This window comes from Accipiter gentilis, chromosome 17, assembly GCF_929443795.1.
Source record: "Accipiter gentilis chromosome 17, bAccGen1.1, whole genome shotgun sequence".
In the NCBI taxonomy this organism is placed as follows: Eukaryota; Metazoa; Chordata; class Aves; order Accipitriformes; family Accipitridae; genus Astur; species Astur gentilis.
In genome coordinates, this window is record NC_064896.1 from 9,709,067 (window position 1) to 9,722,849 (window position 13,783).

A 13,783-nucleotide genomic window follows, 5' to 3' on the forward strand; every position below is an offset into this window, starting at 1 on the left:
CCAAGTTTGAAACCAAGGAAGACAAAGGATGTGTGTCTGACCAAAAAGGCCCTGTAAGGGCCAGAACTGGGAAAATGCATGGACTGATTCTTGTGCAGGCACTTTGCATCTTTCTGTAGTATACATGCTCTTTAAGGAGGTAACAGAGACTGTCTTGCACAAGGTGTTGAGAACTATACTGAATTTTAGGTGGATCTGATCTCATTTGTTTATGGCGTGCTTTTAAGGAAAGAGACCCTGCTGCAAAGGTTACAAAGCAAAAGGCAGTCTGGTCCTCCTACTGGAAAAAAGAGCATGCTACTCGTATGCTGATGGTGCATGGCTTAGTTTTCCCTTTATTTGTGTGAACAGTGAGAAAATAATCTGGAGGTAAATCCTGGTCATACAGAATTCAGAGTCACTTTGGATGGTGTTCATCTTCATTCCAGACATCTGCAAAGTAGATGGATACACCCAAGCTGCCCCATCTGGGTTCCTTTAATAGCCAAAGGAAAGAAAATGGCACTTGTTTGAAGAATTTTCGGGAGTACATGAACCTTGCCCTTGGTGCTGCTGACTGTACAGAAGAGTTTGGGCTGAGCTGAGATGCAGATGTCTGTGGTGAAATCCCATCCTTGGTGTAATAAAATCTTGGAGGAGATCCTGGGACCCGAGTTATTCTGCACTGGGAAAGGAAGATGTGGAGCACAGCAAGACTGTAAACAAACCATCTATTAAGAACAAGAAAGTCCTGTCAAGATTGTGACTCTACCAAGCTTACACAGAGATGGATGGTTTTTTAATAGGGGAAAATGAGTGTAACAGACCCCTGTAGACTTCAATATGGGGGACAAAACACTGCAGACAGCAAGTCATCCATTTCAGGGCTAGCTTGCTGGACGGCATAGCCTTAGGACACTGACAGAAAGCCCCTGTAGGGTTGCCAGTAGGTGCAAATGATGGAAATAGGATTTTCCAGGAAGGCAGGTGATGACTGAATAGCACTTCTATTTTTGTTTTTTGAGGTCACTCTATTTGTTTTGAAGTCATTCTAATTCAGGGCTGGAAGGGAGCAGGAGTTGTTTTTTTGGCTACAAATCTGGTTTGTACTTTAACTCAGTAGCGTCTTTCTGTGGCAGTTAGCCATGCAGCCACGAGGAAGGATTCTGAAAGGCAGTAAGAGGCAGCATTGGCAGCGTCCCTCGGACTGCGCTGACAGACCAGTCATGCACAAGTGCCAGACTGGCCAGACCCAGACTGGGGACATCAGGGCTGAGCCTCTGCCTCCCACCTCCTCAGGGTGACGGGACCACTGGGGCTGTGCCAGGGAACACCAACTACCAGGCAGGTACAGGGGCACCAGTGTCCTCTAAGGACAAATACACAAAGTCCCCAGTCAAACAGGGTACTGACAGGGAAGGAACAGCCTGGCTCTGCTGTGCTGTTGACACGCTATGTGGCTGTGGTTTTGTCTGCTGGGTCCTCGACAGCAGACCTCCAGGAGGGGAATGGTAAGTCACAAGATAAGGGGATAGCCACAGGCTTCAAAACGTCTGTATGGGGAGCATCTTACCAAGGTCCCGCACACTCAGTCAGTCTGCTAAGCAAGTTATCCATCCTTGAATAAAAACCTTTTTTAGCAATAGCCTTGGCAGCCATAGCCTTGGCAGCCATAAGTGAAAGAAGGAAACCTCTTACAAAGGCTTATGCAGGTCTTTTCATCCATTCCCCAAGGAAAAGACTTCTTGTCCACTAGCTCCTTGCTTGGCAGAACCGCTGGTTTCAAAGAGCCTTGCAAAACAATGTATGTCAAAACCTACGATACAGGAGTAAGAAAACAAATTAACTACTTGTGCTTGGAAGAGCTTATTCTCGTTTGAATGCTCTGTAAGACAGTCTCCTGAAGACCTCAGGAGTGACAGTTATCTTACAGATATTGTGCCTGGAGTCAGAATTAAGTTGGATTTTTTTTCCGTTAACGTGGAGGCCTGTAATCACAATAATTTTTGGTTTATATGGTTGATGAGCTAGAATTATTTCTTATAGCAGAGCCAATTGTTGAGATAGAGATGTATTTTGATACTTTTCCATCTCAAGCAGGCCCAGAAAGCACAGGTCTTAACTCTTTTATGTTATTGTTTAGAAGCTGGGAGAAAATCCTCTGAATATAGTAATGGCTGCGACAGCAATACAAAATTTCCCCCTTTCCCTGAACCCAGCACAAGAGGGAATTACACGATAATTGACCACACCTTGCTTACAATACTTTCTCTGCTCCGGTGTTGCACTGAGAACTGCAGAGTGCCTGAGGAGATCTTTTTTCTGAGCAGAAAAGGTGCACATCGGGTCCAGAGCAGCATTTCTTGAAGCCAGTTCCTAAGTTAGTTGGTTCTGTGCGTGTCTGATGTAGCCATCGTTCTGCTGGGTACGCACAGCTCTGTTTCCCCAAGCTGATGTTCACTGCTGCTGAATTTGCTGCTGGCATTTCTCCAAATGGCAGCACAAGCTTTCCCAGGCAGCTGGGGTGCAGATCCTGCAGTAATATGCAGAAGAATGAGTACCATGGCCGCTCTCATCCTCCTGCCCCGATGCAGCAATGAATCACTGTGTTCATTAGCTGATGACTGGCTGTGAGGCATGCCATGCTTTGGTAAGTGAGGTGCATAGCTGAGATCCCCGGTGTCCCACTGGAAGTCACATCAGAGAGGACCCATATGCTGCTGGAGGTCCTATGCTCTTTCAGGGCAGGTAGATTTGCCAGGCCCATGTCAGAGCCTCCAGAGAAGCTGAGGCAAACCTCCATCTGGCCAAATCCTGTCCCAAAAAGGAGGCTCATTTTGAAGAGGACTGGCAAACTGAATTCCTGTGGTAGATAAGACGGCTTCTGTAGGGTAAAAAGATATGGCTAGAGAGCAGTTGGGAACCAACAGAAGTTTGTTTCAGCTGCAGCAGCTAGATTGCAATAGCAAAAAGGTCCTTAACACTATCTAGTTTGTCAATCACTAGACAAAAGAATTTCTTGCACAATTCAGAGGAATATGCTAGCTAACTACACGTGTAAGGAAAGGGTTTAAAATTGCACAATGTGCTGAGGAATGATACAAGCGGGGATTTTCTCTCACAGCTATGGGCAATTAGAAGGAACAGAGAGATAACGGAATTCGCACTGTCCTTGATTCCATGGAGCACAGGGAGGCTCGACCACAGCAGATACTGCAGGCTAAAAGTATGCCCTTGCATGCGCATGGGATGCATCCATGGCAAGGAGAGGCTGTGCAGAGAGCAGTTCAAAGAACAATGATTTTCTGTATGTGCTATGGCATTGTGGAAAGCATGTCATAATAAAGGTGTCCCTTGGAGAATATTTTGTGGGCCTAATTGGATATTAGGAAAAAGTTCTGTGCTGAGGTAGGGGTCAAGCACTGGCACAAGCCCACTGGGGAAATGGTCATGGCACCAAGCCTGTTGGTGTTCAAGAAGCATTTGGACAATGCTCTTAGACACATGGTTTAACTTTTAGGTTGCCCTGTGTGCAGTCAGAAGTTGGACTCAATGATCGTTGTGTGTCCTTCCCAGCTCAGGATATTCTAAGATTCTAATTACTCTGATTTCAGTCGCTAGTTAGGTATTGGTTATTTACTTCCAAACTTTTATGATTTATGTCATGTCTCGTGGTGTGGTGCTCTAATCTTTGATTCCAACCCCTCCTCTCACAAATATTATTAAGAAAACAGTGTTACTCTGAAAGCTAAGATAATGCATATATTTATTTTCTGTGCCTTTAAAAAAGAAAAGCAATGAGCTAAGCCAAGAGATAAAGGTATGCCAGGCTTCCTACATTTAAAAGGTTGAGCTCTTTTGATGTAAACATACTTATCTTAAATTGCTGAAACCAGGAACTTCATTTCTGTGTTGTAAACTTTTTTCTTAACACTTTGCTTAGTGAATAGAGCAATTACAGAGCCACTCTTAAAAGTGAATACCCTCAAGACTTGGAGATTTAGAGCAACTGGCTGGTGTTATTCACCGTCCACTTATTCAGACTGGTTGGAACGGAGCACATGTGCTCTTTTGTCTAGTTGCTGGCTTAGGACTTGCTAAAACAGAAGTGCGCAGGAGACTTCGGGGAAACTCATTCTTGTTTAGATCTGTAACTGTGAAATGTATCCAGAAGGATCTGTGTTTGTCCTACTCAGAAGAACAATTGGGATTCAAGGCTAAGTGAAGGAGAGATCTATATTGCAATAGAAGAGCAGATTGCTAGTGTAGATGTGGCTCACAATACCTTTTGTTAGCATAAAAACAGACGGGGTTGGGGCACTCCTTTTCCCTTGAGCTTTCTGCAACTGATGAGAGACTCCTTCTATTTTCCAAAGCGTGGAAGACGATAGCTTTTCATTTTGTCATCAGATGTTTCCTTCACCTCAAATTCCTCCTCCTGGTTTTTTGGGGTAGCAGTTGCTACAGTATCTATATGTCAGGAAAAAACTTGCATGTCCCCCTCTCCTCCTGCTTTCAGTGCCGCATAAAAAATAACTTCTTGTGTCTCATTCCCCTCTTCCCAGATGTTACATCTATCTGGAGTGTAAATAACTGAATAACTCGGTACTTATACACAATATGATACCTTTGATTTTAGAGCATCAAATATAGGTTCTGATATAGTGTCAATATCAAAAGTGAAGGGAAATGCTCTGTTGCCATGAATCCAATGGTGATTCATGGTGAGCACTTTGATGTGAATCTCAAATGAACATGAAGGGAGTGGTCCTCTCTAGAGTAGTTCAGCTGGCACCTGTAACCTCTTAAACTGCAGTCATACCTTTCACGTGAATCAATATTTGAACCAATATTTACTTAGGACTCAGGCATGATTTATATGGGAGTCTTGGTATTGCAACAACTGCTGTGTTACTCAATCAGTTTCCCAGATGACTGGTTAATACATAACAAGCTGGATTTGTAAATTCAGTTGGCACAAGTTACCATCAGAATGGAAAGCAGAAATTCATGATAGTCTTTTGTATTTAATTCATAAATCTATTAAATACCTGTAATGGAGTACAACATGCTCCAGTTAAAGAAACAATGGGTTTCATTCAGTTTTCAGAGAGTTTCAATCTGGATTAATTGCTTGCTGACCATTTTCTAGTTGTCACAAGTAATTGTGTTATTCCTCTGTGTCAAAATGGAAACAAAGTAGGATCAAATTAGTTAATTACAAAATGCCACAGTAAAAAACTCTATAGTATGCAACACTATTCTGGTAACAATTAACAGCCAGCTTAATTCTGGGGTCAAAAAACAGGCTGCAGTTTTGAAGTTTAGGTATATCACAAAATCACTTTGGCTGTATATAAAGTTACCCTTACCTCCCAGGCATTATCAGCAATTGTTTCTCAATGAAGGCCATTCGTCTGGATGATGTGGAATGTTTCACAGAAAAATCCACTCCACTTATTTTATGCCAATATGGCAATAAAAAGATTACTGAAAGTCTAAAGACCTGTACAATAACCAGATATTGTTAGTCAAAGATACTAGGGCAAAGGACTGACTTTGCAAATGCTATTAGATCTTTCGGAAGAGATTGAATTTTTATTTTTTTTTTTTTTTAATAAAATAAATCAGCACAGGAAATTGACAGTAATGTGTTTCCTTCTATAAATGGAAATGGTGAGTTAAAACTCTTCGGACAGGCCAAGAAATCCTCAGTGTCTGTGTAAAACAGACAAGACCTATAGTTTTCTAGGTTTCAGGCTGGAACACTTGAAAATCAATGTGTGTGTGTGTGTGTGTGCGTGTGAGGAAGAAGAACACAGCCAGCTCCCTGAAATGCTTTAACTTCTTTGCTCTGCTGATCCTCCTGTATTTACCCTGTCTGCTCTTCAGCACGTGTATGCTCCAAGTCCAGGAACCACTTCTTTGGCAGGCAGTTCCCCATGAATAAGCATCCTGCTGAATATTTGGAAACATCTTCTAACTTAATGACCTTTCTTTAACCTCAGGCTGCTAGGGGAACACTGGGAAGGAACAAATGTGTCTGAGTGGGGTGGGTAGCTGAAGTTATTGCCTAGAACATGTATCTTGCCTGAGGCTCTGGCATCAGTCCCATCGCTGCCACTGCTGCAGGCTGGGGTCCCCAAAGATTGGGAAACTTCTCTCTGCCACCTCCTTACACTGACTGTGCCCATGATACCAGTTTAATGGCCCACAAGGAAATAACCAGCTAGAAACCATGTTTTGGCTTAAATGATACAACTCTGCCAGGATGCCATTAAAACTATGTCAATTACTTAAGTACAACCAGTGCCTGAGTCAAAACTACAGTGGCTGGAATCTGTATCTGGAATCCACCCTTTTACATCCTAACATAGGAAAAAAACTGCAGCATGCTTGAACAACCAGCAGTACTGAAGTTGCAAGTTCCATCACAAATCAGTTATTTCGACTTGGTATTAGTCCTTTGTTATGCATGCTTAGCATAGCAAATTGTTGCATAACGAGCAAAAAGGGAGGAAAAAAAAAAGAAATTTTAGAAGTCCAAGTAATTTTAAGATTAGTCTGTGATCTACCTCATTATTTGGGTCAATAATAGATTTTGAAATATTTTAGAAATGTATGCACTTTTTTTATTTTACTGCTGGCTGTTGTTCAAGCAACATATTGATGTGGGTGTGCTCTTGGATCTTTTTATTGTGTTATATTTAAATACAGAGCATTTACTATCATGTTAATGGCAGCTACATGAACATAACATAGGAAGTCTTCTAATTGGCTTTGCTCCTGCTCTGTCCATGCAAGTGTCCAGTGAACGTTCTCAGGTTCTTTACAGCACACAGGCTCTGAGCATTTAACACAAACAGCAACAGTGCCTGATGCCTCATTATAGAGCATTACCAGCTTTGTCTTACACAATTCTCTGCAGCCTTTTATTAGTGACCATTACTACATCCATGGTAATTCATTCTATGGCTTTTTTCCCCCCTCCCTAGTCACCACATCATATGCACCTCACGCTAGTCCACTTGCTGTCAGGGGAACGTGCCCCAGCTTGTGCAGGCATTTTGCCAGTGCTGCACACTTAAAACAGCTTGAGGTGGCTCTGGCATGTACTTCCTTAGAGCAGGTTTCTTTCGCTCCCAGCTATATACTTCCACAGTGGAATTCAGAATGCAGAAAACTGTTAGTCCAAGGCCTGGCCACAGTAGGCATGTTGGAAAAGATGCAATTTAGCATAGTTTAGAACTTTCTGAGTGTTTTCAGTGATTACTGTGGTCACTTTTAAGCCCAAGAAGAGTTGCAAAAATGTGCTATTGCAGAAAAGAGACTGTATCCAGTTTCTTTTTCCACTAGTAGGCTGAAATCTATCCCAGTGAGGCTGCAAAGGATGTGCAAGTGGACCTGCTCTCAGACAAGGGGGCAAGAAGGGGAAGCAAAGAGCCTGTTCCTCTGTGGCTTGGGTGGCTCTGTCACAAAATGACAGCGGTGGCAACCCTCACATGGGACATCCTCCGGCAGGTGAAGGGAGCAAGGAAGGACCACCTGATGGGTGAGGGCCCCCCAGTGCCTTCCATGCACTCCTCCAGCCTGCAGAACTGAGCACAGCCCTGACCTGACGAGCTGCTTCTTGCCCAGAACTAATAAAACCAGAGGAGATTAAGAGGGAAGAGAGAGCCAATTCAGTGCAGGTAGAGAACTGGTTACTATAGCAACTGTCTTCTTCCTTGAGCATAGCTTGGGAGGACTCCCTTGCGAGGGGATTTCTGCGCAGTCCTGGGGCTGGGAGGGGAGGTTGCTTCAAGAATCTCATTTGACAAAGGCTGTGTGGCTGCACTCTTGAACTCTGCTGGGGATTGGGGGGAGCTGGGATAGGTTTGTAGGAGAGTTTGACGCTCATCCAAAAGTAAAACAGATGTTGAAGTGCCTGATCTCATGGGAGAGATTACTAAACTGGGACTGCATTGAAAGTGATATTCACCTCATGGTGTATTGTTCTGTGGGTTGCAGCTAAGACTGAAGCTGTTACTGTGCCACAGTACTGCACACAACCAGGAGTTTCAAAGCTGGAGTTTTTAAAAGAAATAAGAGAATGTTTAGCTAATTCCTACTGGATTTTTAAATCTCTCTGAGGTCCTGAGAAAGTTCCCCACCTGGGTTTCTTCAGCAAGACTAAATTGGTACAGAGTAAGAAATTAATTTGTAATATAATAAAGGCTTGGTCAGTCTGACTCCAAGAAAAGTCATTCTCTGGGACTTGCGCCAGGTAATGTTATCTTAGCATACTGCTTGGAGTACCTGGCACTGTACAAGCTCTAGGTCTTTGTGGTTATCTTAGACCAACATAGCAAATGAATGAGCATATTATCCTTTCAGGAGGGCTGCTTTCTGGCGTTAACGCTTCCCTTGCATTCACAGGAGACATATAAATACGCCGGCAGTGCCAAGGGTAAATCCCTCATCTTTACCCCTTGTTATCCCTGTGGACTCTGGCAGGTATACTTCAGGGGCCAAAGCTGCACCTTGTTTTTTTGCTGGTATTTTGTGCTGGAAACTAAACAAACACAGAAGGAAAATAAAACAACCTATGATCATCTCAAATTTTGTCCTGAAGTTCTCTCTCTCTTAGGGTCAAAGCATGGAAGACATTGCAAATTCTCTTGATAAGGGGTGAGCAAAGGGTGCTGTGGGTGAAACACTCTGCTCCACTATTCTCCCTAGACCGCTTATTGTCTATTTGTCCATGCAGTATTGTTGCTGGAGACATGGATCAAGGAAAACACTGCCTGCCATGATCCCACTACCCTTCCTATCACTGAGGAAGAGGAAGGGGGGGCAGCTGTCCAGCCTCTTTCTTGCAGCTGCATCTTGCCTAAGGTGACTAACACAACTTTGAACCTTCGTAATCCCTGGCTTTTGGAGCAGCATTTTTTTGGCTGTTGATGCAAGGAATCAGAAACAGCAGCCTTAATATTTCTTTAAAATTCATCAAGGGTCTTACCAGACACAGAACCAAGGAGTCGAAAAATGAAAGCACGCTCCTTGTTCCAAGTGCAACTTGAACGCAGAACTAGGCTGACAGTATTTTGCTATCGCAACATGTTCCCCTGTGAGCAGTATGCTGAGGAGGTGAGCCAAGAGGCTGAGGGACCCACGCTTGCAACAACTGCACAGTTCCCATGTTGAAGTCTCCAGCCTCAGCTGAGCTTCAGAAATGGGATTCACAAACTCAGCAGCAACCTGCTACTGGTCCATAAAAGAATGTTTATCAACAACTGCTATGAAGAAGTCTGCAAGCTTTTCAGCTGAAATAAGTATCTGCATCCTTCTACAAAAGTGTCATTCTCTCTGTGCCATGTGGCGATGCAGCCTTAGCTGGCATTTGATCTTGCCAGTAAAATCAGCTGCTGCTTGGTAAAATAGCAAGAAAGACTCGTGAAAGAAAATGGAGTGCTTTATGAGTCACAATTCTAAACTTAGCTCTTTTGTGAGCACGAAGCAATTTCTACTGCACTAGTGCAACTGGGGTGAATAAAATCACGTATCAATCCAACTGCAATTCCCTTTGCTGCAAATATACAAGTATTACAGAAAACTGGGAAAAAATATTCTCATAAGCTTTAGTAAATCACACAAATTAATAAATTAACAAATGGTTCATCTTATTATGTCATAGAGACATATGCCCTCTCCTAACTGAACATATGATTAAGACTGCATTCAGAACCAGTGAAAAGTAGAAATTTCCATCAAGACTTGGTGAAGAAGGATCTCCATTACTTCAAAGGAAGTAGTAGACTCGCTGACCATTAAATTCTGTTCAGCCATTGAAGTAATAGATTACAGTCATGGTATGGGGTTGAGGGAAAAGTAAATTACAGAGAAAAGGACTTGTTTTTTCCTGTCTGAGGGGAAGGAGATTTCTGTGACAAGTAGTTTTGTCTCCCTCCATACTGATAGCAGAGGTTGTACAAACTCTCAAGTCTCAGCTCACCCCAGAAGAGGGGATCCGAGTCCAGACTGTACCTTGTTTATGGCATAATAGCTGCTATGTGTTCTGCCTGTGCCCTAACCCTACTTACCTCACTGTTACTTCCTTCACAAGCTTTAAGGCTGGGTTATCCAGGGGATACAGGCAGCTGAAAAATTATTCTCTTAATGAGTCTCACCTATTAGATGCTACAGTGGATTAACCTGTTAGATGGGCTCAGAAATTGAACATAGATACAGAATCCATGCCTGCTATCTACAAAAAAAGTGTGCTAATGCAGCTTGGTTGCTATGGTGTAAAATCTGACATCAGGAACATGAAGACACATTTGCCTTTTTCTGTTACGTAAGAAGATGGCTGTTGATTGACTAATCCGTTCGGTAGGGTATCGCATTGTTACCTAACAACAAGGTATTTCTAGTGGACAAGAAATGAAAACAGGGGTCAGTTGCTGCTGAGAACATAATCAGGTTTCTCAGGTCTGAGTCCAGTATTTTAACTGTTCAGTCTTGGAGAGTTTGAGCCAATAATTCAGTAATTAATTCCCTTCTTTGAGTTTTTTTCTGATGCCTTTTAGTTTTCAATATATTCTGATGTTAGCAGGCAGCTTAGATTTGTTGAATGTGACTATATGCATTATCTCAGTGTCATAGATTCCTCCTTAGGAGCAGAAAAAAAGTCACATACACAAGTAGAAGAAATAGGTTTGTTTTCTTTTTTTTGATTGTTTTATTTGAATGTGGACCTAAAACTTATGAAAAGAACCATCTCAGTAGCTCTAGAATGAGAACCTCTCTCTCTGTTGATCCATTTAAAATATACTGCATGAAGAAGAGCAGTATAAATTTCTCATACATTGCTCCTCCTCGATGCTTTGAGCCAAACCAGGGAAGTTCTTGGGTCAGAGCAGAAAATGATTTATTTTTATGTTCAGTGAAACCAGTACCTGTCTTTCCACATACTCTACTGGGGTTTGCGTCAAGCCTTCTGACCATTCAACTTTGGCATTGCGCCTAGGCTTTCAGTAAGACCAAGCTCATGCCACTGCTGCCACACAGCTTCCTGCCCATTCAAATCAACCACATCTGAAATGCACAATGGCGGGATAACATGGCTGAAAGAACTATTACCCACAATTTACAGATTAAAGTCATCTTAACCAATAATGAATTCCCTAACCAACATTTACTTTCTGGGAATAATGAAAGTAAAATAATTTTGGCCAGTAACATATCAACATGCCTTCATATCGACTAAACCTGAAGCCCTTAGGATTACTTACTTTTATTTCTACCTTGAGGTTCCTCTACTGCTTTGTTCTTGCCTTTATTGCACTGTATGTACATGCTTGTGGCTCCCCAGAAGATAGACCATGTTTGTTGTAAAACACTCTGAAGAGTTTTCAAGTGAGTTACACCCTTTTTGTAAATTCAACAATAAATTACAATGGGTTACTAACTACTAATGACATGTTAATAAATGATGTAATGAGCAGAACAAACAGCTAAAGGAAATATGTGTGTGGGCTTTATATGGATCCGGGATACTTATCAAAATGGAAGTCATTACAGGATTGAAAACCAAGCTAGACTGACACTAAGAAAGGGTGTGTTGTAATCAAAAGGATATAAAAGAAATAGAGACATAATCTTCCCAGTTCCTTCTAAATTCTCTGAGGTTTTGGAAGAGATTACGTGAAGTTTTGAAGCAAAGCTTCTGACTTGGTATGAACAAATGTCAGTGAAATGGTCAGCATCAACAGGTTGGAGTTTTCTTGTCTAGTAGAAGTGGATAGAATTCTCTCTACCCAGGAAAAACAAACCTTTTATTTCTCTGCCTTTTCTGCCTTTTCTTTCCCCATTAATAGTAATCTAGAAAAAAATTGGTCAAATAACTAATTAGCAACAAAAAAATGTCACGCTATGACAAAATAGTGTGAAACTCGAGCACCCGAAAGCAGAAGGGCCAGTCTGAAAGGCAAATTTTTCTGGTATTTTCACCACTTCTTCCCACATGTAGAGATATCATCAGCATTTGTCACAGAATGAGCTTTCCATCTGTAAAACTGTTTTTTGGAGTTTAGTTCTTCACCATCAGTGATGTTGTCAGGTACTTCAGCAGGGACCTGCAAAACAAAGGGCTTCTCCGCAGCCATCTCCAGCAGCCACTGCGTGTCCCCTCTCCAGCATCCTAATCTGTGCTTGGATTAAGGGATTTTATTTCATAAAGGAAAAGCAGAGGCACAAAGGCGAGGAAAAGAGAATCTGTGTCTCTTCTGTTCCAGTTTGGCATCCCTAACCCATACATCACTCTTCCTCTAAACTAGGGTTCAGTATGCCTCAGCCATGACAGTTTTGGTTGTGCCAGCACAAAGCAGTTCTGAAGCCAGTTCTGGAGCTTTCCTGCCACTTCTCAGAAAATCCCTGGGCTATTTGGGGGTTTTCCAGCACTGGAGTGCCAAAACGAAGCATACAGACAAAATGAGGGAGCAGCCCATGCGGTGAAATAGTTTGGGAAGGGATGAGGAAAGGAGCGTATCAGGAAGTCCCTCGCAACCCAGCGATCCCCAGCTTTAACAACAATTGCCACAATAATGGCAAGTACTATTAGAAGACCCCACAAGCTTCTATATACAGTAAAAGACCATCAAGGGAGAACAGCCAAAGGAGGGAAAAAAAATCAGAGAAGTGCAGAGGTAGTTCGAAGCTTAAAGGTGATTTATTCCTTTACTGCTCATATATGACGAAGCGATATAACCTATTAGGCAACATACTCATCCCCTCTGGCTGCAGGAGGGCCAGGAAAGCTGCAGCTCCTTCCAGCTGCGGCTCCTTCCAGCTGGCTGTGACATCACTGCGCCGACACTCCTCATGTGCTGTGAAGGACTGGAAGGCAGGTGCTGACGTTCCCCGTAACAGGAGAACGTCTTTCCACCGCCAAAACTAACAAAGAAGTTCAACTTTGAAGCACTGCATGTGGGAATTATATTTCTTCTTGTAGCTTACCTTTCTGTTCAGGCATGATTTTCTCCTGAGCCAAGAGAGATCAGTTTACCACTTAGGCATGAATCAGCCCTCACACATGATAACTAGTACCTCGGTAACTTTCTGTAAGAAAGAGAGTTTAAATAAACCCATTGTTGATTGCTGTAACCCACTCTGTACAGCACAGAGATTTCCCACCGGTTTTCGTGGCAAGTCCTGGAGTGAATGACGCGTTACGGAGCCTTGGGGCGGCCGGCCCTGAGGGAGCACCAGCCTAATTGGACACCGCGTAACCGAAGCCACAAGGAAGGCAGCTGCAGCGCACAGCACGCCCTGCTCCGGCCAGCTTCCTCCCTCCCTCCCTCCTTCCTTCCGTCCGTTCGTTCGTTCGTCCGTCCGTCCGTCCTCAGCGCTCACCTCCGGCTCAGCGCCCCCACCCCGGTCGAGCCCTCGCTGTGGCCCGACCCTCCCCCGTTAAATCCTCTTCAGGCTTTAAGCGGCGGCCGCCGGGCCGAGGGGGAGCGGCGGGCACCGAGGGGGCGCCCGGAGGCGGCGGGGCCAGGGCTGAGCCCGGCGGGAAGGGGAAGCGGGGCCCGAGGGGCTCTGACGGCCCGGGCCGGGGACAGGGGGGCCAGCTCCGGCGGCCGCGCCGCCACCGCTGTGAGGAGCAGGGGGGAGGGGTCACCTGCCGCGGCGCCCCCGCCCCGAGCTGCGCGCGCCGGTCACGGCGACAACCGGGGGACGGCCAATCGGCGTGCTCCCTGCCCGCCCCTCGCGCACAGGGGGCGGCCGCGGCGGCGCGAGCGAGCGCCTCGTGCTCCCTCGCGCA

At 44.1% G+C, this 13,783-nt stretch overlaps 1 long non-coding RNA gene across 1 annotated transcript; it reads right to left on the reverse strand.

Moving 5' to 3' along the window:
- Window positions 1-323: 323 nt before the first annotated feature.
- LOC126047242 (uncharacterized) lies at window positions 324-13,489 on the reverse strand. The gene is made up of 7 exons (XR_007508538.1): window positions 13,372-13,489; window positions 12,976-13,077; window positions 11,921-12,095; window positions 7,961-8,045; window positions 5,031-5,157; window positions 2,232-2,863; window positions 324-1,795 (listed from the first exon to the last, which is right to left on the reverse strand). It is a non-coding gene; the product is annotated as an uncharacterized LOC126047242 (long non-coding RNA).
- Between the last annotated feature and the right edge of the window lie 294 nt (window positions 13,490-13,783).